Source organism: Geotrypetes seraphini, chromosome 11, assembly GCF_902459505.1.
Source record: "Geotrypetes seraphini chromosome 11, aGeoSer1.1, whole genome shotgun sequence".
Taxonomy (NCBI): Eukaryota; Metazoa; Chordata; class Amphibia; order Gymnophiona; family Dermophiidae; genus Geotrypetes; species Geotrypetes seraphini.
This window is the reverse complement of record NC_047094.1, coordinates 49,890,645-49,908,128: the sequence shown is the minus strand read 5'-3', so window position 1 is coordinate 49,908,128 and position 17,484 is coordinate 49,890,645. Positions and strand designations below refer to the sequence as shown.

Below are 17,484 nucleotides of genomic sequence, written 5' to 3'. Positions count from 1 at the left end.
GGACAGATTCTTCAAACTTTCTAATAACAAAAGAACAAGAGGGCATTCGGAAAAGCTGATAGGAGACAGATTCAAAACAAATGCTAGGAAGTTCTTCTTTACCCAACGTGTGGTGGACACCTGGAATGCGCTTCCAGAGGACGTAATAGGGCAGAGTACGGTACTGGGGTTCAAGAAAGGATTGGATAAATTCCTACTGGAAATGGGGATAGAGGGGTATAGATAGGAGATTACTACACAGGTCCGGGACCTGTTGGGCCACCGCGGGAGCGGACTGCTGGGCATGATGGACCTCGGGTCTGACCCAGCAGAGGCATTTCTTATGTTCTTATGTTCTTAATAAAGCCTGTAGGGTATTTTGCTCCCATTTATTAACTAATTTATTTTCCAAATGTTTAATTTCTTTTTCAAAATTATAAAATTGTTTTTTTAAGTTGTTTTCTAATATATGCCGAATATGAAATAATATTACCTCTCATGGTAGCCTTAAATGCATCCCATAACATTTCTATGTTAATTTCTTCTGAGGTATTAAGTTGGAAAAATTCAATCATTTTTAGTTTAAATTCTTCAAGGAAATTTGAATCCGCAATCAAAGTATTATCAAATCTCCAAACAGACTTACAATAATCTTGCTCATCAGACTGTAACTCAAATCCATACACCACCATGATCAGAAAAAAATGATAGGATCTATGGTGGCTGTTGTCACTTTCTGAACTATTTGATTTGAGACAAAAATATAATCAATTCTTGAAAAAGCTCATGGAAAAGCTTCCAAACTAGTTGTGGTTGGAATGGCAGCTCATGTTTCCCATTAAGCTTGGTCATGTTCTCAGTATCAAAATGCCTAGATTACATAAAGAAAATAAAATATTAATAGACACACGGAGAACTGTACGATATGTCAATAATTTAATACCTATTCCTATTCAAAAATCTACTAATCAAACTATATGGCTAAACTCCAAGATTCAAATTGGCGGATTCAAGATAGTCTGGAAGGATTGGATTAAGGTAGGCATACGTACGTTAGATGATGTTATATCTAACGGTAAACTGCTTGATTTTTCACAGCTGCAACATAAATTTGGCCTTGATAAAAAACAAAGTTATAAGTGGTTGCAACTGAAGCAGGCTAATCAGGGAGGGTTCCCTGAATGGAAATCTCTCAATAATCAATCTAGTATAGAATTCTTATGCTTTCAGGCAGACTTCCTGGGTCACCAGGCCGCACAGTGGTACAAATTATTATCTGGATATATGAATAAAAAACCAAAAACTGGACTTAGAGCATTGAGCATTGAGATTAAGCATCAAATTACTGCATCTCAATGGCCACGAATTTGGTCTTGGAGGATGAGATGTACATTGTCTGCATCTATGAGGCAAACATGGTTTTTCCTGTTGCATAGAGCATTCTGGACCCCTGTTCGTTTACAAAAATTGGATTGCTCTAAGTCTAATAGATGTTGGCACTGTCCCTTTGGATCATCTATTGTTTTACTGTCCATTTGTTATGGCTTTTTGACAGTCGATTTGGGATCAAATAAATTGTTTGTTAGAAAATCATGTGGCATTGTCGTATGACACAGTTTTATTTGGTATGTCTATGAGAGCTAAATGCCAAATATCTGAATGGGCAATAGAATAATAAATGATCTAATGTCCCAGCCTCAAGATGACAGTGCCAACATCTATTAGACCTAGAGCTATCTAATTTTTGTAAGCGAGCAGGGGTCCAAAAAGCTCTATGCAAAAGAAAAAACCATGTTTGTCTCATAGATGCTGACACTGTACATCTTAACCTCCAAGACCAAAGTCGTGGCCATTGAGATGCAGTAATCTGGTGCTTAATCTCAATGCTCCAAATATCCCTAAGACCATGTTTTGGTTTTTTATTTACAAATTCAGCTATTAATTTATACCACCTTGACTGATGGGTGACGGCACCGACGGAGCCCCGGTACAGACAATTTTAGAGTGATTGCACTCTAAGAACTTGGAAAGTTCTAGCAGGCCGCACCGCGCACGCGTGAGTGCCTTCCCGCCCAACGGAGGCGCGCGGTCCCCAGTTTCTTAGTTTCCGCGGAGCTAAGAAGTCGCACTTTTCAACGGCTGTTGAAAAGATTTTTTTCCTGTCGCCTTCCCGCTCGCGAAATCTGTTAGGAAATTGTATTTCCTTTTTTTCTTTTATTATTTTCTTGTAAAAAAAAAAAAAAAAATTCTTACTTTCTTTTTTCTTTACTTTAGTCGGTTTTGCCCGGGCGGGGCCTACTGCCACCATCGAGGCCTCGGCCTTCGATTTGGCAGAAGCCGTTTTTACTTTCATGCTCCCCCAGCCAGGTTTTAAAAAGTGCCAGCGGTATGCACGGCCTATCTCTCTTACGGACCCGCACAACTGGTGCTTACAGTGCCTAGGTCCAGAGCATCAGGCTTCCACCTGCACCCGCTGTGCCACTTTGAAAAAACGTACATTAAAAAACCGACAAATCCAACAGCGGTTGCTTTTCGGTGCCGACATGTCTGACCCGGCGGCATCGACACCGGCATCGGCCTCCAACTCAATTGGCACCCACTTCGTCGACGCCGCGCGATACCGCGCCGGCGTCGCAACACCCAGGTAAGCCGGCTAAGAAGCCATCCCCGCTGGAGCTTCCTCCGGTCTCGATAGCAGCGAGCCCAGTCCTGCCGACCGCGAGGCGCCTGCGGAAGCGCTCCGCCCCTATTGAGGTGAGTCCCTCGACCTCGGGCTCCTCATCTTCGGGGCGTCGAGCGGCACCGCAGGTACCGCAGAAGAAAAAGGCGGTACCGGTGCCTTCTCTGGACGAACGCATTGCAGCCGTCCTGCAGGTGCAGCTAAAGGAGCAGTTACAGCAGCTCCTTCCTGCTCTCTTGGCACCGAGCCTTCCAGTCCCGGTCCGGTCTGAGCCACCGGTACCAGCAGTGGAGCAGCCTCTTTTGTCTGCATCCACTTTGTCGGTACCGGTCCACTCCGCTTCATCGGTTTCGATGCCAGTCCTTGCACCGGAACCGAGAGCGCAACACCAGGCTGTTCAGACTTCGGCACCCATGCAGCCTGTCACATCTCCCGGTACCGTGTCTATGAGGTCAGGTAAGTCGGCACGCAAAACCCGACACCTGGAACCCTCCACTCCGGAGTCTCGAGACCGTAGCTCCCATATTAGGGACCCTGATCTGTGGGGTGACTCCGAAGAGCCTTTTCTTTCTGAGGGTGAATGTTCCTCGGATGAGGATGATCCTGCTGCCCCAGATCCATCCTCAAAACAAGATTCTACATCTTTTACTTCCTTCCTCAAAGAGATGTGCGAATCTCTGTCTATTCCCTTGGAGGCTGAGTCTAAAAAATCCAAAGCCTTCCTTGATGCATTGGATTTTGACCAGCCTCCAAAGGAATTTCTCAAACTACCCCTCCATGACATCTTGAGGGAAACCTTTTATAAAAACCTGGAGACTCCTTTGACCATCCCAGGAGCTCCTCGTAAATTGGATTCTTTATACAAAGTAATTCCTATCCCTGGATTTGATAAGCCGCAGCTTCCATATGAATCCCTTCTTGTGGAATCTACGCTCAAAAAATCTGCCGGAGCTAGTGTATACGCTTCTGTCCCTCCTGGCAAGGAAAGTAAAGCCATGGATAAGTTTGGTAAATGTTTATACCAGAACGCAATGCTAGCTAACAGATCTGGTAATTATGCTTTTCATTTTTCTTTCTATCTTAAGCATCTTCTTACCACCATGGCTTCATTTGAAAAGTACCTTCCTGAACGAAAACGACAGGCTTTTCACCACTGCTCGTCATCTCTCTTCCAACTCCGTAAGTTTATGGTTCGCTCAATATATGACACCTTCGAACTTACTACCAGAGCAACGGCCATGTCTGTCGCTATGCACCGCCTTGCTTGGATCAGAGTGTCGGAGCTTGATGTCAACCATCAAGATCGGTTGGCCAATGCACCATGCCTGGGGGATGAACTCTTTGGGGAATCCATGGACTCTACCACCCAAAAGCTCTCCACCCATGAGACTAGATGGGATACTTTGCTAAAAACAAAAAAGAAGACTCCACCAGCGCGGCCTTTCAGACAGCAGTCGGCCTATCAACGCCGTTATGTGGCTCGTCCCTTGCCATCAGCTGCCCAACAACCTAGGCGCCAACGTCAGCAACAACGACAGACCCCTAGGCCACCACAGCAGCAACCTGCGAAGCCACCTCCACAGCAAAAATCCACACAGCCCTTTTGACTTGGTTCTCCAGGGCATAGCCAGTTATCTACCATCTGCCCACCTACCTCAACCTATAGGTGGCCGTCTTACATTGTTCCTCAGCCGTTGGGAGATCATCACATCGGATCAATGGGTCCTCAACATCATCCGCCACGGCTACTCTCTCAACTTTCAGACACTTCCTGCCCAAAGTCTGCCAAGAGAGTCTGCTTTGAACACTCCTCAGTCTTCCCTCCTTCTTCAGGAGGTTCAATCCCTCCTACTTCTGAACGCCATAGAGGAAGTTCCTCTAGATCAAAAGGGGCAGGGATTCTACTCCCGTTACTTTCTAGTCCCCAAAAAGACAGGAGATCTCAGACCCATTTTAGATCTTCGCGATCTCAACAAATGCTGGGTCAATGAAAAATTCAGGATGCTTTCTCTGGCCACTCTCTACCCTCTTCTCACTCAGAGCGACTGGCTATGCTCCCTCGATCTCAAAGAGGCATACACTCACATACCGGTCAATTTGGCCTCCAGACAGTACCTCCGCTTCATGATCAATCATTGTCATTACCAATACAAGGTGCTGCCCTTCGGTCTTGCCTCCTCTCCAAGAGTATTCACCAAATGTCTGATTGTGGTGGCTGCCTTTCTACGCTCTCACCACCTTCAGGTCTTTCCTTACCTGGACGATTGGTTAATCAAGGCCAATTCATCTCAGACAGTACTCCTGGCCACCAACCAAACCATTCTATTTCTACAACTTCTGGGGTTCGAGATCAATCTACCCAAATCTCATCTCATCCCCACTCAGAGACTTCAATTCATTGAAGCGGTACTGGACACAGTTCTCATGAGGGCATTCCTGCCGTCCAACCGTCTCCAAACTCTTCAATCTCTATGTCAGCAGCTACTTCTGCAAAGTTCCATCTCTGCCAAGCAAATGATGATACTCTTGGGTCACATGGCCTCCACAGTTCATGTCACACCCTTCGCACGTCTTCACCTGCGCACTCCTCAATGGACCCTGGCTACCCAGTGGTCCCAAGCGACGGATCCGTGCTCACGATACATATCTGTGACATCATCTCTTCGTCAGTCTCTACAATGGTGGTTGATATCCTCAAATCTCTCCAGAGGTCTTCTGTTCCATCTACCTCCTCATCAACTTGTCATCACCACCGACGCCTCCCCTTATGCCTGGGGAGCTCATTTGAACGAGTTCCAAACTCAAGGTCTTTGGACAACCCAGGAAATGAAGCATCACATCAATTTCCTGGAACTCAGAGCGATGTTTTATGCCCTCAAGGCCTTCCAACATCTTCTCTTTCCTCAAGTCCTCCTGCTGTGCACAGACAATCAAGTTGCGATGTACTACATCAACAAACAGGGTGGGACAGGATCTCGCCTCTTGTGCCAGGAAGCCCAGAAGATTTGGGCTTGGGCCACAGATCACCAACTATTCCTGAAAGCTATCTACATTCAGGGGGAACAGAATTCCTTAGCGGACAAACTCAGCAGAATTTTCCAGCCTCACGAGTGGACACTCGATCCTTTAACTCTACAGTCCATCTTTGCTCGGTGGGGCACTCCTCAGATAGACCTCTTTGCAGCTCCTCACAATCACCAGCTGCCCCTCTTCTGCTCCAGACTCTACTCTCCTCACCGTCTGGCAGCGGATGCATTTCTCCTGGATTGGTCCAATCTGTTCCTGTATGCTTTCCCTCCGCTTCCTCTCATGTTGCAAACCTTGTTCAAGCTCAAGAGGGAACAAGCCACCATGATTCTCATCGCTCCACGGTGGCCCAGGCAACATTGGTTCTCCCTTCTACTTCAACTCAGTTCCAGGGAGCCTATTCTTTTTCCATTGTTTCCTTTTCTTCTTACGCAGCATCAGGAGACCCTTCTACATCCCAATCTCCAGTCTCTACACCTGACAGCTTGGTATCTCTCGGGCTGTCTTCAAGTGATACTCTGTTGTCTCAGCCCGTTCGTTCTATTCTGGATGCCTCCAGGAAACCGGCCACTCTGCAATGTTACCATCAAAAGTGGACACGATTTTCTTCCTGGTGTCTTCTCCATCATCATAATCCTACGTCCCTGGCAGTGGAGACCTTGTTGGATTACCTTCTTTCTTTGTATGACTCTGGTCTCAAGTCTACTTCCATCAGAGTCCACCTCAGTGCTATTGCTGCTTTTCATGAGCCAGTTCATGGGAAACTTCTCTCAGCTCATCCTTTGGTTTCTAGATTTATGCGGGGTCTTTTCAATGTGAAACCACCTCTTAAGGCCCCTCCTGTAGTCTGGGATCTCAATGTGGTTCTCTCCACCTTAATGAAGCCTCCGTTTGAACCTCTGGCTACAACTCCTTTCAAGTTCCTCACTTGGAAAGTGCTCTTCCTTATTGCCCTTACCTCTGCCAGGAGGGTCAGTGAGCTACATGCACTAGTTGCGGATCCACCTTTTACAGTCTTTCATCATGACAAGGTGGTTCTGCGTACACATCCAAAGTTTCTCCCTAAGGTTGTCTCTGAATTCCATCTCAACCAATCCATTGTTCTGCCTGTCTTCTTTCCGAAACCTCACTCTCATTCTGGAGAACAGGCTCTGCATACTTTGGACTGTAAGCGGGCTCTAGCTTACTATTTAGAGCGTACTAAGCCCCACAGATCATCTCCCCAACTCTTTTTATCCTTTGATCCGAATAAATTGGGGCGTCCTGTTTCTAAACGTACGTTGTCTAATTGGCTGGCAGCGTGCATTTCATTCTGTTATGCTCAGACCGGACTATCACTGGAAGGTTCTGTCACAGCCCATAAAGTTCGAGCTATGGCAGCATCTGTAGCTTTCCTCCGTTCCACTCCTATTGAGGAAATCTGCAAGGCTGCTTCTTGGTCCTCAGTTCATACTTTTACATCTCATTATTGTCTGGATGCATTCTCCAGACGGGATGGACACTTCGGCCAATCTGTTTTGCAAAATTTGTTTTCTTAATGGCCAACCTTCCCTCCATCCCTCTTTTTGTTAGCTTGGAGGTCACCCATCAGTCAAGAATATGCTGCCTGCTTGTCCTGGGATAAAGCACAGTTACTTACCGTAACAGGTGTTATCCAGGGACCGCAGGCAGATATTCTTGCGTCCCACCCACCTCCCCGTGTTGGCTTCTTAGCTGGCTTATCCTAACTGGGGACCGCGCGCCTCCGTCGGGCGGGAAGGCACTCGCGCGTGCGCGGTGCGGCCTGCTAGAACTTTCCAAGTTCTTAGAGTGCAATCACTCTAAAATTGTCCATACCGGGGCTCCGTCGGTGCCGTCACCAAGAATATCTGCCTGCTGTCCCTGGATAACACCTGTTACGGTAAGTAACTGTGCTTTCCTGCCAACATCCAATGTTTCCAGATGATTTTAAAACCGCCGACCTTGATCTTAGGGTTTAGCCAAATCGTTTGAGTTGTTGATTTATTTATTGGAATAGGAGTTAGATTACTTATATACCTTAAAGTTTTTCAGGTATCAACAAATATTTTGTGTTCCTTGTATAACCTTGGCATTTGGATACTAACAACATGACCAAGACGCAAAGGAAACATGAGTCTCCATTCTAGCCAGAACCAGTTTGATATATTATCAATGGGCTCTGGGAGGATCCAATACATACCTTGACGCAGAATATAGGCTTAATGATACCTATAAAAGTTTGGAAAATCTACCCCTCCCTCCACAATTGGTCTTTGCAAAGACACTAAAGCAATTCTAGGAATTTTACCTAGCCAAATAAATTTTGTTAAAACCCTATTCAATTTTTTATAAAAAGACCCCTGAAAGAAAATTGGTATCATTCCCATTTGGTATCATTATTCTGGAATTCAATTTGGCCTCAAATAAATATGATGTTGGAAAACCCAGTAGCCTTGACTTATGATACTATCTTATTCGGCACAGCAATGAGAGCAAAGAGTCAAATTTCTTCAAACAATAACAAACTTTTATTTATACTGACTGGGGTAGCAGTACAACAAATTACATATAACTGGAAAAATTATGATAGGTTAAACTATAACTTCTGGTGGAATTCCGTATGCCATATATATAAAATGGAGCGTGCATTAGCAACACAGAGAGGTTATTTTGGCAAGTTTCAGAAGATCTGAGGACAATTAGCAGATTTCTGTAATGAATGAAATCAATTTCCCATAATAAAAATCTTATTAAGAAGGGAGGGGGGTGGGATTAATTTTATTTAATTTATCTCATAAAATATTTGTCATTATTTTTATTATAATTGTTATGTGTATTGGGAGGGGAGGGAAAAGAAGGGTTTAATTTTAACAACAATTATTATACATATTAGGTAATACAGATATTTTAGGTATTATTGTTTATAAATACAGAATAATATATTGTATTTACAGTGATACATGAAAGGAATTCAAGTGTATGTTTTATGTGATCTTTTAAAATTTCTATGTTACACTTGTTGATATATGAAAATGAATAAAAAATTTAAAACAAAAAATAAAACATAAATGCCAAATATCTTCCAATAATAACAAACTTTTAATGATTTTGACAGGAGTTGCCATTCAACAAATTACGTATAATTGGAAGGATTGGAAAAGATTGAATTATAGTTTTTGGTGGAATTCAGTGTGTCACTTGTATAAAATGGAAAGAGCGTTAGCTGTTCAAAAAGGATCTTTTAATAAATTTAAGGATGTGTGGGGCCATTAATAAAGTATTGTAATTAATAATTATCCTTTTCCCTGTATAGCATAAATGATTTTTAGGGAGTGGGGGGTGGGTTTGTGATTTTCATCATTTGATATGAAGAGATGGATAGATTATACTGTATTTTATTATGAAGTTTATTTGATATTGGCATGGGGGGGTGGGAGGGGGATAACTCTTATTTATGGAAAATGTTGTGGAACTTCAAGTGATGTTTTGGTGTTTTATGATGTTATTTTCTGTACACTTGATGTAAAATATAAAATGAATAAAAAATTTAAAAAAGAAAAAGAAAAAGAATTATGGACTTGTGAACAAAAGGAAAATTCCCGATCATTAAAATGAAGTATACGCCATATATCTATTAAATTACAAGATTGTGCCAAATTATCTAACCCTAGTGACTTCATAATTTTACTTGGTTTTTTTATCCATTAATGGATCCATTACAGCATTGAAATCTCCAGCCACTATTAAATTAGAAGTAGCCTGTGGGAGTAGTAATTGTTGTAGATTCTTAAACAATTCCATTTGATTCGTATTTGGGGCATACACATTGAACAATTCCAGGGTAGTATTTCCCATGCTCATTTTTACATGTACCCACCTACCCAAAGGATCCGAATCAATCATCTGAAAATTAGCTGTATTTATATAATACCTAGGTGTTTAAGATGTCTGATCATTAGAATAAGTAATCAATGGCCCCCAAATCTTTTTAAAATTATGATAATTTCCTTGCTGTATGGCAAGCACCCTCTCCATTTTGTAAATATGACATACTGAATTATATAAGATATAGGTGGGGTGGGATTGGGAAAGATAATAATTGCTAATTGTTTTATTATTAATAAATGGGTGGGTGGGTGGGAAGGGATTCTTTTATATTTTAATGATTATAAGTAAGATTGTCAAGTGATTTGTTAAATATTTTTCTGATTGATTATTATACACTTGTTGTAAGATATGAAAATGAATAAAGATTTTTTTAAAAAAAATTAGCTGTACATTTTTTATTTATTAATATGGCAACCCCAGCTTTCTTGCCAACTGCAGGGGCAAAAAAATTTTGATGAACCCAACCCCCTTCCAGTTTTCTTGATTCTATCATTGACAGGTGCGTCTCCTGAGTAAAATACAAATCAGCGTTTTGCTGTTTTAGGAAAGCTAACATTTTCTTCCTTTTTATTTAATGGTTAAGGCCATTGACATTCAATGAAAATATCTTAATCTCCATCTATTTCCAATGTATAATCCAACAATGATATTTAAATTTATTTAATTTGATATGATTAGACACCATTACACAGATATTAATCAATGAAAAGTTAAATTGATCTTCAATCCCATCATTCCCTATCTTCCCACCCCTGATTTTGAAAAAAACCCGCTCCCTCTTTCCTCCCCCACCCCCCACATAAATTGATTGCCTTGGAACATACATAGGATTAGTAATCACAATACCCCTCCAGGCAACATTCTAACACATCTTTCCTCTTACAATATATATAAAACAATAGATTTATTCATTAATGCATTATGAATCAAGTAATCTTACAATAATACTCCCTGCAATAATGTAGTCCTAATTATTTATAGTAAAGAAGTTCTTCATAAAACTCATTTTAAAAATTTCCTATTAAACCAGGTTTACCAAATCATATGTTCTTATGTTCTTATTACCATAAATATTTTACTTTCTTTTGCAAAAGAAAAAAAAATGATATATATATATGATCCTTGTTATCACGACAACAATCACAATCAACCCTTAAACTTCCGTCTAACTATTTCATGTTTACATGCCTATCAACTTAACCTTAAAATGTAGACTAAGGCACTAATAGATGGGGTTTTTTAGAATGAAGAAAATATCAAATAGACTAAACTCGACTGTAAGATGTTATCCCACAGCTTTGCTGCACTTCATTTAACAGTGGTTTATTTAAAACTTTATGTTCACTGGTCCTCAGCGGGCCACCACGCACTCAAACTCTCTCATTGTGCTGGGCTTTACGCTCCCACTCGTCATTGGATCCAGTACATGCTTCTTCAACCTTTTCAATAAATAACTTAGTATAAATACTAAAAGTACTTAGCTTTTAGTAAGACGCTGTTCAGGGGGGGTTATTACACCATGCACCAACAGGTTTCGCCCGTGCAGTTCGGAGGGCTTTATCAAGGTTCCCACTCTCTTTTAATGCTACTCAACCAACCATTGCGTCCAAAACGCAATGGACGCAATGGTTGGTTGAGTAGCATTAAAAGGGAGTGGGAACCTTGATAAAGCCCTCCGAACTGCACGGGCGAAACATGTTGGTGCATGGTGTAATAACCCCCCCTGAACAGCATCTTACTAAAAGCTAAGTACTTTTAGTATTTATACTAAGTTATTTATTGAAAAGGTTGAAGTAGCATGTACTGGATCCAATGACAAGTAGGAGCGTAAAGCCCAGCACAATGAGAGAGTTTGAGTGCGTGGTGGCCCGCTGAGGACTAGTGAACATAAAGTTTTAAATAAACCACTGTTGAATGAAGTGCAGCAAAGCTGTGGGATAACATCTTACAGTCAAGTTTAGTCTTATCAACTTAACCTTGACATTAAAACAAATTACTTTACCAGTTAGAAAAATCTTATTCAGTATAACTTAAGTCAGAATTTATAAAACCTTTGAATTCAAAGATAAGAATCATCTTTCCTCTTAAACAATTCATAAACCCAAAATATAGCATATGAACTTTTATTTTTTTTATTTTTTTATTTTTCTCTTATTTCTCTTTTTTTTTTCCTTTTCCCCTTTCCTCTTTTTTTTTCCTCTTTCCCTTTCCCTTTTTCCTTTTCTTTCCCTCTTTTCTCTTTAATCCCTCTAATATCCTATAAGTGGAAATTTAGTTAATCATCTCTATAAAACATCTTCATATATCAGAATTAAACTACTATTAAATAATTCATATTTTCCAACTTTCATGTATATCCTTTTAAGTTTTATCATGACCATCCCAAAATGCAGAAATATTGACTCTTTTTCCCCATTTTACAATTCCACTGACTTTATCAAAACACATTAGTCCATCTTTTCATTTAATAAAATATTCATAAAACAACAAATATTGTTCAATTAATCAGTTTCATCATATAGATTCACCCTTTGCTTTTTATCATTAAGCATGTCTGATGCATTTAAAATAAACTATTCTAACTAAAGTTAATATGTCAGAACATAAATATCTTTTCATTATGAAGCAAACTAGAGATGCTGCTGAATATGTCTCTTATTTTTTTATTCCCCTTTTCTCTTTCTTCCCTTTTTCCCTTTTCTTTCTTCTCTTCTTTTCCTCTCATCTTTAGATTGTTAAATATGACAAAATTCATCCATTCTCTTTTTCCGCCTTATTATAGATGTTACTCTTTTCTTTCTTCAAAGTTTCTCTTCTTCTTCAAGTTAATTTGTCCAAAAACCTCAAAAATATTGTAAAGTCTAGGTTTTTAACTTAAAACCATTTAAATAGACATTGGCTCAGAATTTGTCAAGAAATCTTTTAATTTTTCCGGATTTTCAAAATATAAGGACTTGTTTCCACTTGTCACCCTCATTTTTGCAGGATAATACAAGCCATATGTAAGACCCTTTTCTTTCATTTGAGGTCTTAGCTGGAGAAATTGTTTTCGTATGGTCACAGTGTTTTTTGAGAAATCCGGCAAGAACAGCAACTTTGATCCTTTATAATTTAAGTTTCTGTCAGCTTTAGCCAAATTCAAAATCTCCAAGGCATGCTGGAATCGTAAGAGCTTGAAGATTAAAGGCCTTGGCTTCACTTGGTTAGCTAACCGTTTAGATGGAATCCTGTGTGCTCGTTCTATTTGCAGGGGATGTTTTGAATTTAACTGCAGTAACTTTGGTAAAAGGTTTTCCAAGAATTGAATAGCATTTCCCCCTTCCAAATTTTCAGCTAGAACAATTATTTTCACATTCTTCCTCCTTCCACGATTCTCATAATCTTCAAATTGTTTTTTCAATTCTTTAATATCTCGACTGTCAGTTTTACATTGAATCGCGTTAATTTCCAACTGCTCCACTTTGTTTTCTAATAACAACATTCTTTGATTGGCAACCTCCATCTGCCTGTTAATATTCAAAACTTCTTCCTTTACCTCAGCAATCCCGCTTGCGTTATCTTGAAGCATTTGTTTAATGCACCGAAATTCTGCCATTATTTCATTTCTGTCCAGCACATCAACAGCTTCAGCAGGAAGAGGTAATTTTGACGGCGTAACCTGATCTTGTTTAAGATGCTTTGTCAATCCTCCTGCCGCGAAGGCAGTATCCAATTTCACTTGCCGCATAGTTGCCATACTCAACAATGTTTTCTATATCCTTTGATGAAGAAAAAGCCGCAACATGCTTTTCAAAATTATCTGTGTGCCTCCTGGTATTGAGGAGCGCCGCGATAACACCACCATCTTGTGCGCTCCCTCAGTGTATTTTTTTCAAAGACACATAGATCTTTTTCTTGGGTGCTGACCCCTAAGATGAACACTGGCATCTGGTAACTATGATTTTAATTATTCTTCCCAATGTGCATCTATTTGCATTCATCCACACTGAGTTTCATCTACCATTTGGATGCCCAGTCTTCCAATTTCCTAAGATCTTCCTGCAATTTTTTATAGTCCACATGTGTTTTAACAACTTTGAATAATTTAGTGTCATCTGCAAATTTAATTACCTCACTTGTCATTCTAGTTTCCAGATCATTTATAAATATGGTAAATAGCACCGGTCCCAATAGAGATCCCCGAGGCACTTCACTATTCACCCTCCTCCGTTGCGAAAAATAACCATTTAACTCTACCCTCTGTTTTATGTCCAATAACCAATTCCTAATCTACAACAGAATATTGCCTCCTATGCCATGACTCTAATTTTCTCAGGGGTCTCTTATGAGGAACTTTGTCAAAAGTCTAGATACTACTACTACTACTTTTCATTTCTATAATGCTGCTAGATGTAAGAAGTGTTGTACATTAAAACATTCAAGAGACAGTCCCTGCTCAGTAGAGCTTACAATCTAATCAACAGACAAACAGGACAAGTAGGGGGTTAGGGAGTTTCTCAGGCATGGGTGCTTTACAAGCGAGTTGGGGTTAGGAGTTAAAAGCAACCTTGAAAAGTGGGCTTTTAGCTTGGATTTGAATACTGCCAAGGACGGATACACTATGTTAACTGGCTCAGCTTTATCTACATGTTTATTCACAACTTCAAAGAAATGGACCAAACTGGTGAGGAACAATTTCCCTTGGCTGAACCCATGCTGACTCTGACCCATTAAACCATGTTTAAGTATTTTGTAACTTTATTCTTTATAATAGTTTTCACTATCTTGCCTGGAACTGAAGTCAGGCTTACTGGTCTGTAATTTTCCAGATCACCCCTGGAATCCTTTTTTTAAAAAAAATATTCTTTATTCATTTTTATAACTTACAACAAGTGCATCAGAAAGAACAACATTTTAACTTGGATACAACACTTGATATTCTGCAATAATCAAATTAATAAAGTTTATCCCCCTCCATTCCACCCTTATCTTTACACATACAAAACACGTATACCATATATTGAATTCTCTTCTACCAATCCAACTATTAATGAAAGACCAAAAAACTACTCCCCCCCTCCCTTCCATTTGTACTATTAAAGGAAAAATGGTATCTATTCATTACAATAATTTGTTAATGGACCCCAAACATCTTGAAATTTATTAAAATTCCCTTTCTGTGTGGCTAATGTTCTTTCCATTTTATATATATATGACATAAATAATTCCACCAGAAAATATAATTCAATCTACCGTATTTGCCGGCGTATACGGCAAATATACAGCGTATACGACTGGGCGTATAAGACGACCCCCCAACTTTTACAGTTAAAATATAGAGTTTGTTATATACTCGCCGTATAAGACTACCCCTTCTTCCGCACACCTTCTGCACAACAAATAAAACTTAAAAGAACATCAGAATTTATTTCAACAATTTTAATTAATTCACTAAAGCTGAATAGAACAATAAACCCATGGGAGCTGCCATGCTATTTGTTTTCTAAACTGTTAACCAAACTGAAACTGTCAATGATAGAAGGAAGATAACACATAGAGGGAGAGAGCAAGTGCCGGGCAAGTCCCTAGCAAGTTTGCTGGCATGACAGTTTCCCTTTAAAAGCCTTCAAAAGCCTCCTGTTTGCCCCCGCAACTTCCTTAAGGGCTAGACTCCACACACGGCCGCATGTGCGAGAGACGTAGTAAAGAGAAAAGGGGTGGGGCCAGAGCGCCGCTGCTTCCCGCTGCGCAGGATGAAGGAGCTGGCACCCTTGTCACACTGATGTCCCGCCATGGCCCCGCTGATGTCCCGGCAGTTTTACTAGTACCGTAAGCACCGTAAGGAGGTAAGGAAGGAGATGTTAGGGCATGTAAAGTAGAGAGTTGCGCGGGGACAGAAATCCCACCCGTCCCCACCCATCCCTGCCAAAGTCCCACCCGTCCCCACGAGGAAACCCACCCGTCCCCACCCGTCCCCGTGAGGAATCCCTCCGTCCCCACCCGTCCCTGCAAGGAATCCCCTCCATCCCCACCCGTCCCCGCGAGGAATCTCCTCCTTCCCCACCCGTCCCTATAAACTTCAGAAATAGTTATTTCATTTAATTATGCTACTGAATTAAAGGCTCTGGTAGAAACCCATTTACAAATAAGCAAAAAGACTTTATTAATTTGAAAATATTAATTGGGAAGAATACATACTTTGTAAACGGGTTTCTACCAGAGCCTCTAATGTTTATAAATTTTTATCAACACAACTAATATACTACTTTATCCTGAAGCAAAAAAAAAAAAAAAGAAATAGAATTCTTTTCCTACCTTTGTTGCCTGGTTTCTGCTTTCCTCATGTTCTCATTCAATTCCTTCCATCCACTATCTCTCTTCCTTCTGCATCTTCCATTTGCTCTGTTACTGTGCCTCTCCCTTTCTTCCCCCTTCCAAATTGGTCTGGCACCCATCTTCTTCTCTCTGCTCCCCCCATAGTCTGGCAACTGTCTTCTTCCCTGCCAGCGTCTTCTCCCTACTCTCTCTTCCTCATTTCCTTTGTGTCCTTCTCCCCCCCCATCTTCCCCATGTCCTTTCAGCGTCCTTCTCCACCCCTTTGTCTTCCCCATGTGCTTTCAGAGTCCTTCCCATGGCCTTTCAGCGTCCTTCTCCACCCCTTTGTATTCCCCCATGTGCTTTCAGCCTCCTTCTCCCTCCTCTGTCTTCAAGTGCTTTCAGAGTCCTTCCCCCCCCTCCTGTCTTCACCATGGCCTTTCAGCGTCCTTCTCCCCCCCTCCTTCTCTACCGCCCCGGGTGCAGCACAGCCGGCCAGGTCCCCTTACTTTTGTGGCACTTCCCCGACCGACCGACAACAGCCCCGGTCCGACAAACCTCCCTGCCCTTAACCGCGAATCTAAATTACCTTCTTACAGCTGCTGTAAGAAGGTAATTTAGATTCGCGGCTACAGGGCAGGGAGGATTGTCGGACCCGGGCTGTTATCGGTCAGTCGGGGAAGTGCCACAAAAGTAAGGGAACCTGGTCGGCTGTGCTGCAACTGGGGCGGGGCGGGCCGCCCCTCTCCTTTGGTAGCCACTCGAACCGCGAGGCTACTCTCCTTCTCCTTATCTGCCCTGCCTGCAGCACAGAGCCGAACGGAAGTCTTCCCGACGTCAGCGCTGACGTCGGAGGGAGGGAGGGCTTTGTTTAAGCTTTGTTTAAGCCCTCCCTCCCCTCCGACGTCAGCGCTGATGTCGGGAAGACTTCCGTTCGGCTCTGTGCTGCAAGCAGAGAAGGTAGGGAGAAGAAGAGCCGCGTACATCCAGAAGACTGAGTACATCCAGCCCCGCAGGAGCCCCGCGACCCTCGGAGGCGTCCCCATGGGATCACCGCGACCCTAGGGGGCGTCCCCACGGGATCCCAGCGACCCTAGGGGCGTCCCCGTGCAGCTCTCTAATGTAAAGTAAGGGCATGTAAACAGTACCCGGCGTATAAGACGACCCCCAACTTTGGGGAGGATTTTAAGGTACTGAAAAGTCGTCTTATACGCCGGCAAATACGGTATTCTAATTCTTCCAATTACATGTAATCTGTTGTATGGCAACTCCTGTCATAATAAGTAAAAGCTTATTATTTTTTGAAGATATTTGGCTCATAGCCCTCATTGACATGCCAAATAATACAGTATCATACGATAATGCCACCGGATTTTCTAACAAACAGTTTATTTGGCCCCATATTGATTTCCAAAAAGCCAAAATAAATGGACAATAGAATAATAAATGATCTAAAGTCCCTGCTTCAAGATGACAATGCCAACATCTATTAGACTTAGAGCTATCTAATTTTTGTAAACGAACTGGGGTCCAGAATGCTCTATGTAACAGAAAAAACCAAGTTTGTCTCATAGATGCAGACACTGTACATCTCATCCTCCAAGACCAAATTCGTG

General features: G+C 41.6%; 1 protein-coding gene across 2 annotated transcripts in view; it reads left to right on the top strand.

Annotated features, from left to right (window-relative positions):
- CCDC78 (coiled-coil domain containing 78) overlaps positions 1 to 17,484 on the top strand; it is a 144,986-nt gene that overhangs the window by 110,196 nt on the left and 17,306 nt on the right. The window lies entirely within an intron of this gene.